The 14998-nt window shown below is 49.1% G+C and overlaps 1 protein-coding gene across 1 annotated transcript in view; it reads left to right on the plus strand.

Moving 5' to 3' along the window:
- Positions 1-1286: 1286 nt before the first annotated feature.
- The window catches only part of LOC144612205 (myelin-associated glycoprotein-like), a 71252-nt gene continuing 57540 nt past the window's right edge, over positions 1287-14998 (plus strand). Inside the window, exons 1-2 of the mRNA XM_078431762.1 lie at positions 1287-1366; positions 4902-4984. The gene's annotated coding sequence lies outside the window, so the exon portion shown is untranslated. The remainder of the gene's footprint in view (positions 1367-4901; positions 4985-14998) is intronic.

A 14998-nucleotide genomic window follows, 5' to 3' on the forward strand; every position in this document is an offset into this window, starting at 1 on the left:
CGAGAATGATCCCAGGAATGAGTAGGTTAACCTATGGTGAGAGTTTGTTGGCACTGGGCCTGTACTCACTGAAGTTTAGAAGAATGATGGGGGACTGCATTGAAACATACAGAATAGTGAAAGGCCGAGTTAGAGTGGATGTGGAGAGGATGTTTCCACCAGTGGGAGGTCATAGCCTCACAATTAAAGGACGTTCTTCTCCTCCTATTCCATCTGACCTTATGATAGGAGCATAATTAGGCCATTTGGCCCATCAAGTCTACACTGCCATTCAATCAATCTTTCCCTCCCAACTCAATTCTCCTGCCTTCCCCCCATAACCCCTGACACCTGTACTAATTAAGAATCTATCTATCTCTACCTCAAAAGTATCCATTGAGTATAGGAGCAAAGAGGTCCTTCTACAGTTGTACCGGGCCCTGGTGAGACCGCACCTGGAGTACTGTGTGCAGTTTTGGTCTCCAAATTTGAGGAAGGATATTCTTGCGATGGAGGGCGTGCAGCGTAGGTTCACCAGGTTAATTCCCGGAATGGCGGGGCTGTCGTATGTTGAAAGGCTGGAGCGATTGGGCTTGTATACACTGGAATTTAGAAGGATGAGGGGGGATCTTATTGAAACATATAAGATAATTAGGGGATTGGACACATTAGAGGCAGATAACATGTTCCCAATGTTGGGGGAGTCCAGAACAAGGGGCCACAGTTTAAGAATAAGGGGTAGGCCATTTAGAACGGAGATGAGGAAGAACTTTTTCAGTCAGAGGGTGGTGAAGGTGTGGAATTCTCTGCCTCAGAAGGCAGTGGAGGCCAGTTCGTTGGATGCTTTCAAGAGAGAGCTGGATAGAGCTCTTAAGGATTGCGGAGTGAGGGGGTATGGGGAGAAGGCAGGAACGGGGTACTGATTGAGAGTGATCAGCCATGATCGCATTGAATGGCGGTGCTGGCTCGAAGGGCCGAATGGCCTACTCCTGCACCTATTGTCTATTGTCTATTGTCTACTCCTATTCCTTCTGACCTTATGATAGGAGCAGAATTAGGCCATTCGGCTCATCGTCTAAACCGTCATTCAATCAAGGCTGGTCTATCTTATCCTCCCAACCCAATTCTCCTGCCTTCTCCCCATAACCTCTGACACCTGTACTAATTAAGATTCTATCCATCTCTACCTCAAAAGTATCCATTGGCTTGGCCTGCACAGCCTTCTGTGGCAAAGAATTCCACAGATTCGCCACCCTTTGTCAGGCTCGAACTCTCGTGTGGACTGGACGTGATCTGGGCCGACCAATCACGCGGTCAGGGGTCGGGCCATCGTGTGCCAGGACAATAAAGGATTTGGCAATTGGAGATTGAACTCGGGCAGGCGTGGGTGAGCGACGGAACTGTATTCAGGTAATGATTAAACAGAGTGTTTACATGACGTGTGGACCTCCTCAGTGGTGACCCCGTCGATCCAAAATGGCTTATTTTGGATTATTGGCATGTTTGCAGCCGGCAACCTGGACCAGCAGAATGCAGTTTTGGTTTAACTCCACATTTTCTGGACATCACAGCCCCAAGTGTGGTTCGAACAGGCTGAGGCCCAGTTCCACATTCGACAGATCGCTGCCGATGTCACAAAATATTACCACGTGGTCAGAGCGCTAGACCAGGACACCACCACAAGCTCGGGTGACCGAGCTTTTGCGGTTGCAGCTCCTAGACTGTGGAACAGCATCCCTCTCCCCATCAGAACTGCCCCCTCCATCGACTCCTTTAAGTCCAGGCTCAAAACCTATTTCTACTCCCTAGCGATTGAGGCTCATTGAGGAGGCGCTGTGAACTGTTTGCGTGCTACTGTATGTTTCATTTTTTTTCCTTAGTACCTAATCAGATGTACAGCACTTTGGTCAACGTGGGTTGTTTTTAAATGTGCTATACAAATAAAATTGACTTGACTTGACTTGACTAATCAATTACCTTCGCCAGCCACCAGCTGCGGGCACGTACAAGGGCCTTAATGCGCTCCTTTTACGCACTTTCGGTCTCAGCCTCCGCGACAGGGCCGACAAACTCCTGCACATGGACGGCCTCGGCGACCGCAAGCCGTCTGTGCTCATGAGCGAAATGTTCGCCTTGCTGAACGGCCATGCGCCCTGCCTCCTGTTCAAACAGATTTTCCTCGAACAAATGCCTGATGACATTCGCCTGCTCCTTGTGAACGAGGATTTCACTGTCCCCCGCCGGGTAGCTGCCCGTGCAGACGTGCTTTGGCAGGTTAAACAGCCGGGTGGCGCCACCATCAACGGGGTGGTGGCGCGGCCTCGGCGGGTCAAGCGGCCGGTCCCATCCTCCGCCGAAGATGTGCCAGTGAAGCTGGACACGAGGGATGCCAGCAAAAGAACGTGATGCTACGACCACCAAAGGTGGGGTTCCGAGGCACGCAGATGCCGACCACCCTGCGCACATTCCAGGAAACGCCTCAGCCGGCCGCCAGCAGTGGCTACTGTGTCCGGCCAGAGGCATCGCACATGGGACCGTCATTCAGGGCGGCGTTTTCTGGTGGACACGTGAGCGGAGGTCAGCGTTTTGCCCCCATCAGGAGCCGACACTCTCTCGGGAGCTGTCTCGCTCTCTGATACCTCATCGGGAGCCGCCCCGCTCTCTGATACCTCCGCTGCGAAGTGTCCATGTGCCCTCACTGCCACTGGATCGCCCGTTTTGCTGTGTCAGTGGACATCTCCTCTGATAGAGGTGTGTTACCCGGCTGTTTGGCGCTCAGCTGCACCACACTACAGCCCACCACCCACAAGCCAATGGCCTAGTGGAGCATTTTCACCGGCACCTGAAGACATCCTTAAACGCACAGCTCGCGGGCCCGGACTGGATGGACGAGTTGCCGTGGGTACTGCTGGGAATACGCACTGCCCCGAAGGAGGATCTGGCAATTTCCTCAGCCGAGCTGTTGTACGGCGCCCCGCTTACTGTCCCAGGGGATTTCATTCCAGCAGCACGTGGACATCAGGAACCATCCTTGACCATGCTGACGTGCCTCCGGGAGAAGGTGGGCACGCTCTCTGCCGTCCCGATGTCCCGCCACGGACTCGCCCCCACGTACGAACCACCGGCCCTCACAAACTGCCAGTATGTTTTCATTCGCCGCGATTCCCACCGTACGGCGCTGCAAAGTGCTTACGAGGGACCCCATCCAGGTACTGCAGCACGGCACCATGACTTGTGTCATCAACACGGGCGGCAGGCACGAGACTGTCTCCGTGGACCGTCTTAAGCCGGCACACTTGGACGTTGACCAACCAGTGCAGGTGGCACAACCCCACCACACAGGGCATCCACCGTCATGACCGCACCCGCCCTCATCTCTGCCAGCTGGGACCCTGAACACAGGAGACGCGTACACGCGACCAGGCCGCCTCACTCGTCACCCTACCCGCCTCCAGTACTCTGGTTCGGGGGGGGGGGGGGGTTCATGTAGCGGGCCAAGCCAATTTGGTATTGAACCATCGTTTGTCAGGCAGGACTCTCATGCGGACCGGGCGTGATCTGGGCCGAACAGCCACACGGTCAGAGGGTCGGGCATTCGTGTGCCAGGACAACAAAGGATTTGGCAATTGGAGTTTGAACTCGGGCACATGCGGGTGAGCGACGGAACGCAGGCACGTGCGGGTGAACGCTCGGAACGCGGACATGCACGGGTAAGCGACGGAACGCGGGAACGCACAGGTGAACGACGGAACACGGGCATGCGCGGCTGAGCGACGGAACTCGGGCTTGCGCTGGTGAGCGACGGAACTTTATTCGGTTAATGATTAAACAGAGTGTTTACACGACGTGTGGACCTCCTCAACATCTTCGATTTAAACCAGCAACTGCAGTTCTTTCCTCCAATTCCTGAATCAGTGTAGTCTTGTCCAAATGGCACAGTGGAGCAGGAGACTGTCACACCTGTTAGATTAAATACCTCCAATTTGCCAGGGAGGGGTGGAGGGGAGGGGAGTTACAGAGAGGGGTGTAGAGACCGGAGGGGACGGGTTTACAGAGACGGGGAGAGGGTTGTCGGGGCCGGAGGGGATGGGGTATAGGGGCCAGAGGGAGGATTATAAAGAGAGGGAGGTGTGTAGAAGTCAGAGGGACAGGGGTTACATAGACTGGTGGGGTGCAGTGGCTGGAGGGGAGGGAAGGAGGTTACAGAAACGGGGGGGATGTAGGGGTGGGATGGGAGTGGGTTACAGAGACGGGGAGAGTGGTGTAGGGGCCCGAGGGGAGAGGGTTACAGGGACGGGGAGAGGGGTGAAGGGGCCGGAGGGGAGGGGGCTACAGGGACGGGGAGAGGGGTTACAGGGACGGGGAGAGGGGTGTAGGTGCCGGATGGATGGGAGGGTGTTACAGAGTTGAGGAGTGTAGGGGTCAGAGAGGAGGGGGTTACAGAGACAGAGAGGAGTGCAGGGGTCAGAGGGGAGGGGGTTACAGAGTCATAGTAGTGGAGGAGGTCACAGAGATGGGGACGAGAGTGCCTGCCCATTTTCCGGGGTTACGTCCATACGCGGGTAGCACTGGAGAGGAACCAGGCGCTGTCCATGGGCATTCTGGGGGATTTCCGGGACCGCTGGGCACCGTGGGGGGTGGAATGCATCCTGGATAAGGAATGTAACGTAGTTGTATAGTAGTTCATTTAGTATATTTGTTTGTCTTGTATTCTGGTGGTGGGTTCTGTTTTGTTTTATTGTATTTTAAATATGATTTTTAATAACTGAATAAATTGATATAAATTGACAAAACTAAGTCGAAGTCATGCCCCATCAGGGATGAAAAGGGTTAACTGTTTGCTGATAAAGAAATACTTCCTTATTTTACTTCCGTTTCTTGATGTAAATTTTCCTCTCCCCACATTCTTGTTCTCCACACAGTGACGGCCGCTGAAGACAAGGACACTGGCCCGCTGATAGATTGTCAGTCGATACTCCAGAGACGAGCAGCGGACAGAACCCAGGTACGCAATTCCGTGTCTGTTAGCTCGTTCCCACGATCAAACACCTGTTTAGTTGAGTTGTGATTTTGTACAGAGTCTGATCACTGAAAGACTTGTGTATTAAGGTAACTGCACCGAAGATAGACACAAAGCGCTGGAGTAACTCAGCGGGACAGGCAGCATCTCTGGAGATTAGATTAGTTTAGTGCCAGCATCTCTGGAGTTTAGATTAGCTTAGATTAGTTTTCTTGTTATTGAGGGAGTGCAGCATAGGTTCACCGGGTCTGACGAAGGGTCTCGACCTGAAACATCACCCATTCCTTCTTTCTAGAGAAGCTGCCTGTCCCGCTGAGTTACTCCAGCATTTTGGGTCTACCTTTGATTTAAACCAGCATCTGGTTCTTTCCAACACATTTTTAACCAGGTTAATTCCCAGGATGGTGGGACTGACATGCGATGAAAGAATGGGTCGACTGGGCTTGTAATCGCAGGAATTTAAAAAGGATGTGAGGGAATCTTATGGAAACATATAAAATTCGGAAGGGATTGGACAGGCTAGATGCAGGAAAAATATTCCCGATGTTGGGGGAGTCCAGAACCAGGGGTCACAGTTTAAGAATTAGGGGTAGGCCATTTAGGACTGAGATGAGGAAAAATATTTTCACCCAGAGAGTTGTGAATATGTGAAATTCTCTGCCACAGAAGGCAGTGGATGGCAATTCACTGGATGCTTTCAAGAGAGAGATAGATTTAGCTCTTAGGACTACCAGAATCGAGGGATATGGGGAGAAAGCACGAACGGATTACTGCTTTTGGATGATCTGCCATGATCATATTGAATAGCGGTGCTGGTTCGAAGGGCCGAATAGCCTACTCCTGCACCTATTTTCTATTATTCTATGTTTTCTATGTTTATTGTCATGTGTACCGAGAGACAACGAAAAGCTTTTGTTGCGTGCCAACAACAAAAGGGGAGTGTCTGCCAGTGCTGTCGGTGAGGATTTAAACTAATGTGGCAGGGGGATGGGAGCATGAGCAGATAGACAGAGGGGTGTAAATCGAAGGTAGAAGCAATAGGTAGCAAGGTGAAAAGTAAAAGTGGCAGGCAGACAAATCCAGGGTAAAAATCAAAAAGGGCCACTTTTCAACATAATTGTATAAGGGGTAAGAGTGTTGTAAAAACAAGCCTGAAGGATTTGTGTCTCAATGCAAAGAGCATTTGTGATAAGGTGGATGAGTTGAATGTGCAGATAGTTATTAATGAATATGATATAGTTGGGATTACGGAGACATGGCTCAAGGGTGACCAAGGCTGGGAGCTGAACATCCAGGGATATTCAATATTCAGGATGGATAGACAGAAAGGAAAAGGAGGTGGGGGTAGCGTTGCTGGTTAGAGAGGAGATTAACGCAATAGAAAGGAAGGACATTAGCTTGGAGGATGTGGAATCGATATGGGTAGAGCTGCAAAACTCTAAGGGCAGAAAACGCTAGTGGGAGTTGTGTACAGGCCACCTAACAGTAGAGTTGGGGATGGCATCAAACAGGAAATTAGAAATGCGTGCAACAAAGGTAAAACAGTTATAATGGGTGACTTCAATCTACATATCGATTGGGTGAATCAAATTGGCAGAGGTGCTGAGGAAGAGGATTTCTTGGAATGTATGCGGGATAGTTTTCTAAACCAACATGTAGCGGAACCAACGAGAGAGCAGGCTATTCTAGACTGGGTATTGAGTAATGAGGAAGGGTTAGTCAGCAGTCTTGATGTGCGTGGCCCCTTGGGCAAGAGTGACCATAATATGGTTGAGTTCCTCATTAGGATGGAGAGTGACATAGTTAATTCAGAAACAACGGTTCTGAACTTAAAGAAAGGTAACTTTGAGGGTATGAGACGTAAATTGGCCAAGATAGACTGGCAATTGATTCTTAAAGGGTTGACGGTGGATATGCAATGGAAGGCATTTAAAGACCGCATGGATGAACTACAACAATTGTTCATCCCAGTTTGGCAAAAGAATAAATCAGGGAAGGTAGTGCATCTGTGGCTAACAAAGGAAATTAGGGATAGTATCAAAACAAAAGATGAAGCATACAAATTAGCAAGAAAAAGCAGCCTACCAGAGGACTGGGAGAAATTCAGAGTCCAGCAGAGGAGGACAAAGGGCTTAATTAGGAAAGGGAAAATATATTATGAAAGAAAACTGGCAGGGGACATAAAAACTGACTGCAAAAGCTTTTGTAGATATGTGAAGAGAAAAAGATTAGTTAAAACAAATGTAGGTCCCTTACAGTCAGAAACAGGTGAATTGATCATGGGGATAATTTTTCAAAACTCTTTAGATTCTGTAGTAGTTCCTGAGGATTGGAGGGTAGCTAATGTAACCCCACTTTTCAAAAAGGGAGGGAGAGCGAAAACGGGGAATTACAGACCAGTTAGTCTAACATCGGTAGTGGGGGAAATGCTAGAGTCAGTTATTAAAGATGGGATAGCAGCACATTTGGAAAGTGGTGAAATCATTGGACAAAGTCAGCATGGATTTATGAAAGGCAAATCATGTCTGACAAATTTTTCGAGGATGTAACTAGTAGAGTGGATAAGGGAGAACCAGTGGATGTGTTATATCTGGTCTTCCAGAAGGCTTTCGACAAGGTCCCACATAAGAGATTAGTATGCAAACTTAAAGCACATGGTATTGTGGGTTCAGTATTGATGTGGATAGAGAACTGGCTGGCAGACAGGAAGCAAAGAGTAGGAATAAACGGGCCCTTTTCAGAATGGCAGGCAGTGACTAGTGGGGTACCGCAAGTCTCAGTGCTGGGACCCTAGCTATTTACAATATATATTAATGATTTGGACGAGGGAATTGAATGCAACATCTCCAAGTTTGCGGATGACACGAAGCTGGGGGGCAGTGTTAGCTGTGAGGAGGATGCTAGGAAGCTGCAAGATGACTTGGATAGGTTAGGTGAGTGGGCAAATGCATGGCAGATGCAGTATAATTTGGATAAATGTGAGGTTATCCACTTTGGTGGCAAGAACAGGAAAGCAGACTATTATCTGAATGGTGGCCGATTAGGAAAAGGGGAGATGCAACGAGACCTGGGTGTCGTGGTACACCAGTCATTGAAAGTAGGCATGCAAGTGCAGCAGGCAGTGAAGAAAGTGAATGGTATGTTGGCATTCATCCCCAGCGAGGGGATTTGAATATAGGATTAGGGAAGTTCTGCTGCAGTTGTACAGGGCATTGGTGAGACCACACTTGGAGTATTGCATACAGTTTTGGTCTCCTAATCTGAGGAAAGACATTCTTGCCATAGAAGGAGTACAGAGAAGGTTCACCAGATTGATTCCTGGGATGGCAGGACTTTCATATGAAGAAAGACTAGATAGACTCGGCTTGTACTCGCTGGAATTTAGAAGACTGAGGGGGGATCTTATAGAAACTTACAAAATTCTTAAGGGGTTGGACAGGCTAGATGCGGGAAGATTGTTCCCGATGTTGGGGAAGTCCAGAACAAGGGGTCACAGTTTAAGGATAAGGGGGAAGTCTTTTAGGACCGAGATGAGAACGTTTTTTTTCACACAGAGTGGTGAATCTGTGGAATTCTCTGCCACAGAGATAGTTGAGGCCAGTTCATTGGCTATATTTAAGAGGGAGTTAGATGTGGCCCTTGTGGCTAAGGGGATCAGGGGGTATGGAGAGAAGGCAGGTACGGGATACTGAGTTGGATGATCAGCCATGATCATATTGAATGGCGGTGCAGGCTCGAAGGGCCGAATGGCCTACTCCTGCACCTATTTTCTATGTTTCTATGTTTCTAACCAGTCAGTGGAAAGACAACACATGATTACAATCGATGATAGACACAAAATGCTGGAGTAACTCAGTGGGACAGGCAGCATCTCTGGAAAGAAGAAGGGTCTCAATCCTTAATGTCACCCATACCTTCTATCCGGAGATGCTGCCTGTCCCCGCTGAGTTACGCAGCATTTTGTGTCTATCTACCGTTTAAACCAGCATCTGCAGTTCCTTCCTACACATGATTACAATTGTTCCATTTACAGTGTACAGATACATGATAAGGGAATAACGTTTAGTGCAAGGTAAAGCCAGCAAAGTCTGATCAAGGACAGTCCGAGGGTCATCAAAGAGGCAGTTAGTAGCTCAGCACTGCTCTCTGGTTGTGGTAGGATTATTCAGTTGGAAGGAGATGAGGAGGAATATCTTTCGTCAGAAGGTGATGAATCTGAGGAGGCAAAGTCAGTGGATGTATTTAAGGCAGAGATAGATGGATTCTTGATTAGTTTGGATGTCAGAGGTTATGGGGAGTAGGCAGGAGAATGGGGTTAAGAGGGAGAGATAGATCAGTCACGATTGAATGGCGGGGTAGACTTGATGGGCCGAATGGCCTAATTCTGCTCCTATCACTTATGACCTTATATGGTACGACTTGCCTGGGCTGCAGGCAAACACTGAATCCTGGTACACATGGTAATTGTACAACCGTACCAATAGATGGGCCAAAAAAGGGCTGGCATGGACGTGGTGGGCCAAAGAGCCTGTTGCTGTGTGGATGGAACTGTTCCCCAACCAAGCTGCGATGCATCCTGATAAAATGCTTTCTAACGGGCCCTTCGGGGAGTGGAGTGGGGAGACTGCTTTGTGTGATAGACTGGGTGATATCCACGTTGGGGGCACGGTGGTGCAACAGTAGAGTTGCTGCCTCACAGCGCCAGAGACCCGGGTTCGATCCTGATTGCGGGTGTTTGTCTGTACAGAGTTTGCCTGTTTACATATTGCTTTGTGCTGCTGCAAGTAGGAATTTCATTGTACTATCTGGGACATGTGACAATAAAACATTCTTGAATCTGGGCTCTTGACCTGTTTGGGTTTCCTCTGGTTTCCTCCCACATTCCAAAGACGTGCAGGTTTCTAGGCTAATCGGCTTGCCAAAATTGTAAATTGTCCCTAGTTGGTGTCGGATAGTGCTAGTGTGCGGGGATCGTTGGTCAGCATGGACTCGGTGGGCTGAAGGGTCTGGTTCCATGCTGTATCGCTAAACTAAACACAGAACTAGTGTGTGAATGGGTGATCGCTGGTCGGCGTGGACTTGGTGGGCTGAAGGGCCCATTTCTGCGCTGTATCGCTAAACTAAACACAGAACTAGTGTGAACGGGTGATCGCTGGTCAGCGCGGACTCGGTGGGCTGAAGGGCCTGTTTCTGCGCTGTATCGCTAAACTAAACACAGAACTAGTGTGTGAACGGGTGATCGCTGGTCAGCGTGGACTCGGTGGGCCGAGGGGGCCTGTTTCCGCACCGTATCTCTAAACTAAGCTGTCAGTAATTTCTTGTGGCCTTGGGCAGAGCTGCTGCCAAACCAAGGTGTGATGCAACCCAACAGTGTTCTTTCACAGTTCATGTGGAGAGGTTGCTGTGAGTCACTGGAGAAATGCCCAACTTCCTTCATCTTTTGGGCAAGATGAGACTTGAGTGTGCTTTATTGACCACAGCTTCAATGTAGCTGATGCAGCTGTTGGTGATATTTACAGTCATAAGTGAGAGGAGCAGAATTAGGCCATTGGGCCCATCAAGTCCACTCTGCCATTCAATCATGGCTGCTCTTCTCTCCCTCCTAACCACATTCTCCTGCCTTCTCCCACAGATTCACCACCCTCTGGCTAAAGAAATTCCTCCTCATCTCCTTCGTAAAGGAACGTCTAATTCTGAGGCTGTGCCCTCTGGTCCTAGACTCTCCCACTCTATCCAAGCCTTTCACTATTCGGTACATTTCAATGAGGTTACCCCTTATTCTTCTAAACTCCAGTGAGTACAGGCCCTGTGCCGACATATGTTAAGTAATCATTGTCATAAACCTCTGGACCCTCTCCAGTACATCCCTCCTCATATATAGGGTCCAAAACTGCTCCCAAAACTCCATATGCGATCTGACCAGCATGTTATAAAGCCTCAGCATTTAATCATTTTATGGTCACTACCTCCAAACTGTTTTTTACTATAATCACCCTCCAGTTTAAATTCCATTTGGAATATTTTGGAGGACCAAGAACCAAGAACCACCCTGATCAAATCTGGTTCGTTACACAATAGTTTTAGTTCTTAGTTTTAGTTTTAGAGATACAGAGTGGAAACAGGCCCTTTGGCCCACTGAGTCTGCCCCGACCATCGATCGCCCATTCACACACTAGTTCTATGTTGAGTTTAGAGATACAAAGCCCATACAGGCCCTTCGGATCACCGAGTCCGCTCTGACCAGCGATCCCCGCACACAACTCTTTGGAGTGTGGGAGGAAACCGGAGCACAGGGAGAACGTACAAACTCCGTACAGACAGCACCCATAGTCTGGATCGAACCCGGGTCTCTGGCACTGTGAGGCAGCAGCTCTACCACTGCTCCACTGTGCCACCCAAATACCAATGCCAAACCAAATTGCTTGGTATGCTCGATTACAAGCTGCTCTGAGAAGCCATCTCAAAGACACTCCACAAATGCCTTCTCTTGGTATTCAGCACCAACTTGAATTTCCCAGTCTACCTGTATAGTGATCCCCTCCATGACCTTTATCCTGCTGCAACTTTACACCACCTGCCTTGCAAACCACAACGTCACAAATTTCCATATCAGCTGAAAATTTGCAAATTATACTTTCTCCCACTAGAGACACAAAAGGCTACAGATGCTGGATTCTGCATCGACACTCCATGTGCTGATGGAACTCAGAGGCTCAGGCAGCTTTTCCCAAGTTCATGAGATACAGGAGCAGATTTAGTCCACTCCGCCGTTCAATCGTGGCTGATCTATCTTTCCCTCTCCACCCCATTCTCCTGCCTTCTCCCCATACCCCCTGTCTCTGCTATCATTAAGAGCTCTATCTAACTCTTGAAAGCATCCAGAGAATTGGCCTCCACTGCCTTCTGCGGCAGAGAATTCCACAGATTTACAACTCTGACTGAAAAAGTTTTTCCTCATTTCCATTCTAAATGGCCTACCCCTTATTCTTAAACGGTGGCCCCTGGTTCTGGTCTCTCCCAACATCGGGAACATGTTTCCTGCCTCGAGCGTGTCCAATCCCTTAATAATTTTATATTGTTCAATAAGATCCCCTCTCATCCTTCTAAATTCCAGTGTATACAAGCCCAGTCGCTCCAGTCTTTCGAGATACGACAGTCCCGCCATTCCGGGAATTAACCTAGTGAACCTTCGCTGCACTTCAATAGCAAGAATGTCCTTCGTCAAATTTGGAGACCAAAAGTGCACACCGTACTCCAGGTACGGACTCACTAGGGCCCTGTACAACTGCAGGGCCTCTTTGCTTCTATACTCAAATCCTCTTGTCATGAAGGCGAACATCCCATTAGCTTTCTTCACTGCCTGCTGCACCTGCATGCTTACTTTCAGTGACTAATGAACAAGGACACCCAGATCTCTTTGTACTTCCCCTTTTCATAACTTGACACTGTTCAGATAATAATCTGCCTTCCTGTTCTTACCACCAAAGTGGATAACCTCACATTTATCCACATTAAACTGCATCTACCATGCATCCGCCCACTCCTTCCTAAAGGTAGTGTAAGGTTCGAAGAAAGCAGATGTGGCTGATAGTTCCTCTGTCCCTCTCTTCCCCTCCCCCTTCCCAGTTCTCCCTCTATCTTCCTGTCTCCACCTATATCCTTCCTTTGTCCCGACCCCCTGACATCAGTCTGAAGAAGGGTCTCGACCCGAAACGTCACCCATTCCTTCTCTCCTGAGATGCTGCCTGACCTGCTGAGTTACTCCAGCATTTTGTGAAATAAATACCTTCCTAAAGGTACTTCCTTTTATTCTCAGGCAGTGCCCTCTGGTCCGACACTGTCCCACTAAAATTATTCACTGACTTGGCATCCACAGCCTTCTGTGGCAAAGAATTCCACAGATTCACCACCCTCTGGCTACAGAAATTCCTCCTCATCTCCTTCCTAAAAGGAACGTCCTTTAATTCTGAGGCTCTGACCTCTTCCACTAGTGGAAACATCCTCCTCTCCACATCCACTCTCTCCAGGACTTTCACTATTCGGTACGTTTCAATGAGGTCCCCCCTGATCCTTCGCAGCTCCAGCGAGTGCAGGCCCAGTGCCGTCAAACGCTCATCATACGTGAGCCCACTCATTCCCCACGATCGTTCTCGTAAACCTCCTCTGGACCCTCTCCAATGCCAGCACATCCTCCCTCAGATATGGGGCCTAAAACTCTTCACAATGTTTTCTGGTGAAGGGGGGGGGGGCAGGAATTTCAGCAACCTCATAGAGTCATATAGCAAGGAAACAGGCCTTTCGGCCCATCTCGTCCATGCTGACCAAGAACCCCCATCCAAACTAGTCACTTTTTCCTGCATTTGGCCCCTATCCCACTAAACCTTTCCTCTCCACGTACCTGCGCGTGTCTTTTAAGCAGCACGGTGGCGCAGCGGTAAAGTTGCTGCCTCACAGCGCCAGAGACCCGGGTTCGATCCTGACTATGGGTGCTATCTGTACGGAGTTTGTATGTTGTCCCCGTGACCTGCGTGGGTTTTCTCCGGGACCTCCGGTTTCCACCCACACTCCAGGTTTGTAGGTTAATTGGCTTGGTCTAATTATAAATAGTCCCTAGCGTGTGTAGGGTAGCGTTAGTATGCGGGGATCGCTGGTCAGTGCGGACTTGGTGGGCCGAAGGACCTGTTTCCACGCTGTATCTCTAAACTAAACACAGAACTAGTGTGTGAATGGGTGAGCGATAGTCAGCGTGGACTCGGTGGGTCAAAGGGCCTGTTTCCACACTGTATCGCCAAACTAAACGTGGAACTAGTGTGTGAACGGGAGATCGATGGTCAGCGTGGACTCGGTGGGCCTGTTTCCGCGCTGTCTACAATAAGCATAGAACTGGAGTGTGAACGGGTGATCGGTCGGCATGGACTCGGTGGGCTGAAGGGCCTGTTTTCGTGCTGTATCTCTTAACTGAACTAAAGTAAACTGAATGTTGCTATTGTACTTGCCTCAACTACTTCCTCCGGCAGCTAGTTCCACAAACCCACACGACCCCTCATCAACCTCTGTGTGAATAGTCTCTTACTTCCACATTAGTAATGATCAGCTTAGAGCCCCACGCTGTTCCTCAGATACCTTCCCTAATTCATGTACTGGGCACCTTGTGGAACGTAACCACATGGCAGACCAGTAGCCGTTGATGCCAGTTAAGTTTAGTTTTCTAGTTTAGAGATACCGTGTGGAAACAGGCCCTTCTGCCCACCGAGTCCGTGCCGACCAGCGATCGCCCGTTCACACACTAGTTCTGTGTTTAGTTTAGAGATACAGCATGGAAACAGGCCCATCGGCCCACTGAATCCGTGCCGACCACTGACCAAAGCTATCTTACACATACTTTTTTACTGAAGCCTAATTAACCTACGACTTTGGAGTGTGGAATGAAACCGGAGATCCCGGAGAAAACCCACGCAGGTCACAGGGAGACCGTGCAAACTCCGTACAGACAGCACCTGTACTCAGGATCGAAGTCGGGTCTTGGCGCTGTGAGGCAGAAACTCTCCCGTTGCGCCACTGTGCGCCATCATGTTACTTGGCAAAGATTAGCGGGAAGTCTAACCATTGGGAAGCTTTAAAAAGCCAACGGAAGGCAACTAGGTTGCTCGTAAGGTCATGTGATAGGAGCAGAATTAGGCCATTCGGACCATTAAATCATGGCTGATCTGTCACTCCTAACTCCATTCTCTTGCCTTCTCCCCATAAACCCTGATATCCGTACTAATGTTTTTGTGTGGCTGTATGGTAATTCAAATTTCATTGTACCTCAATTGGTACATGTGACAATAAACTGACCTTGAAACCTTGACTTGGCCTTCTGTGGCAAAGAATTCCAGATTCGCCACCCTCTGACTATAGAAATTCCTCCTCATGGCCACAGTTTAAAAATAAGGGGTAGACCATTTAGAACGGAGATGAGGAAAAACTTTTTCAGTCAGAGAGTTGTAAATCTGTGGA

The sequence above is a fragment of the Rhinoraja longicauda genome, chromosome 43, assembly GCF_053455715.1.
Source record: "Rhinoraja longicauda isolate Sanriku21f chromosome 43, sRhiLon1.1, whole genome shotgun sequence".
Lineage (NCBI taxonomy): Eukaryota > Metazoa > Chordata > Chondrichthyes > Rajiformes > Arhynchobatidae > Rhinoraja > Rhinoraja longicauda.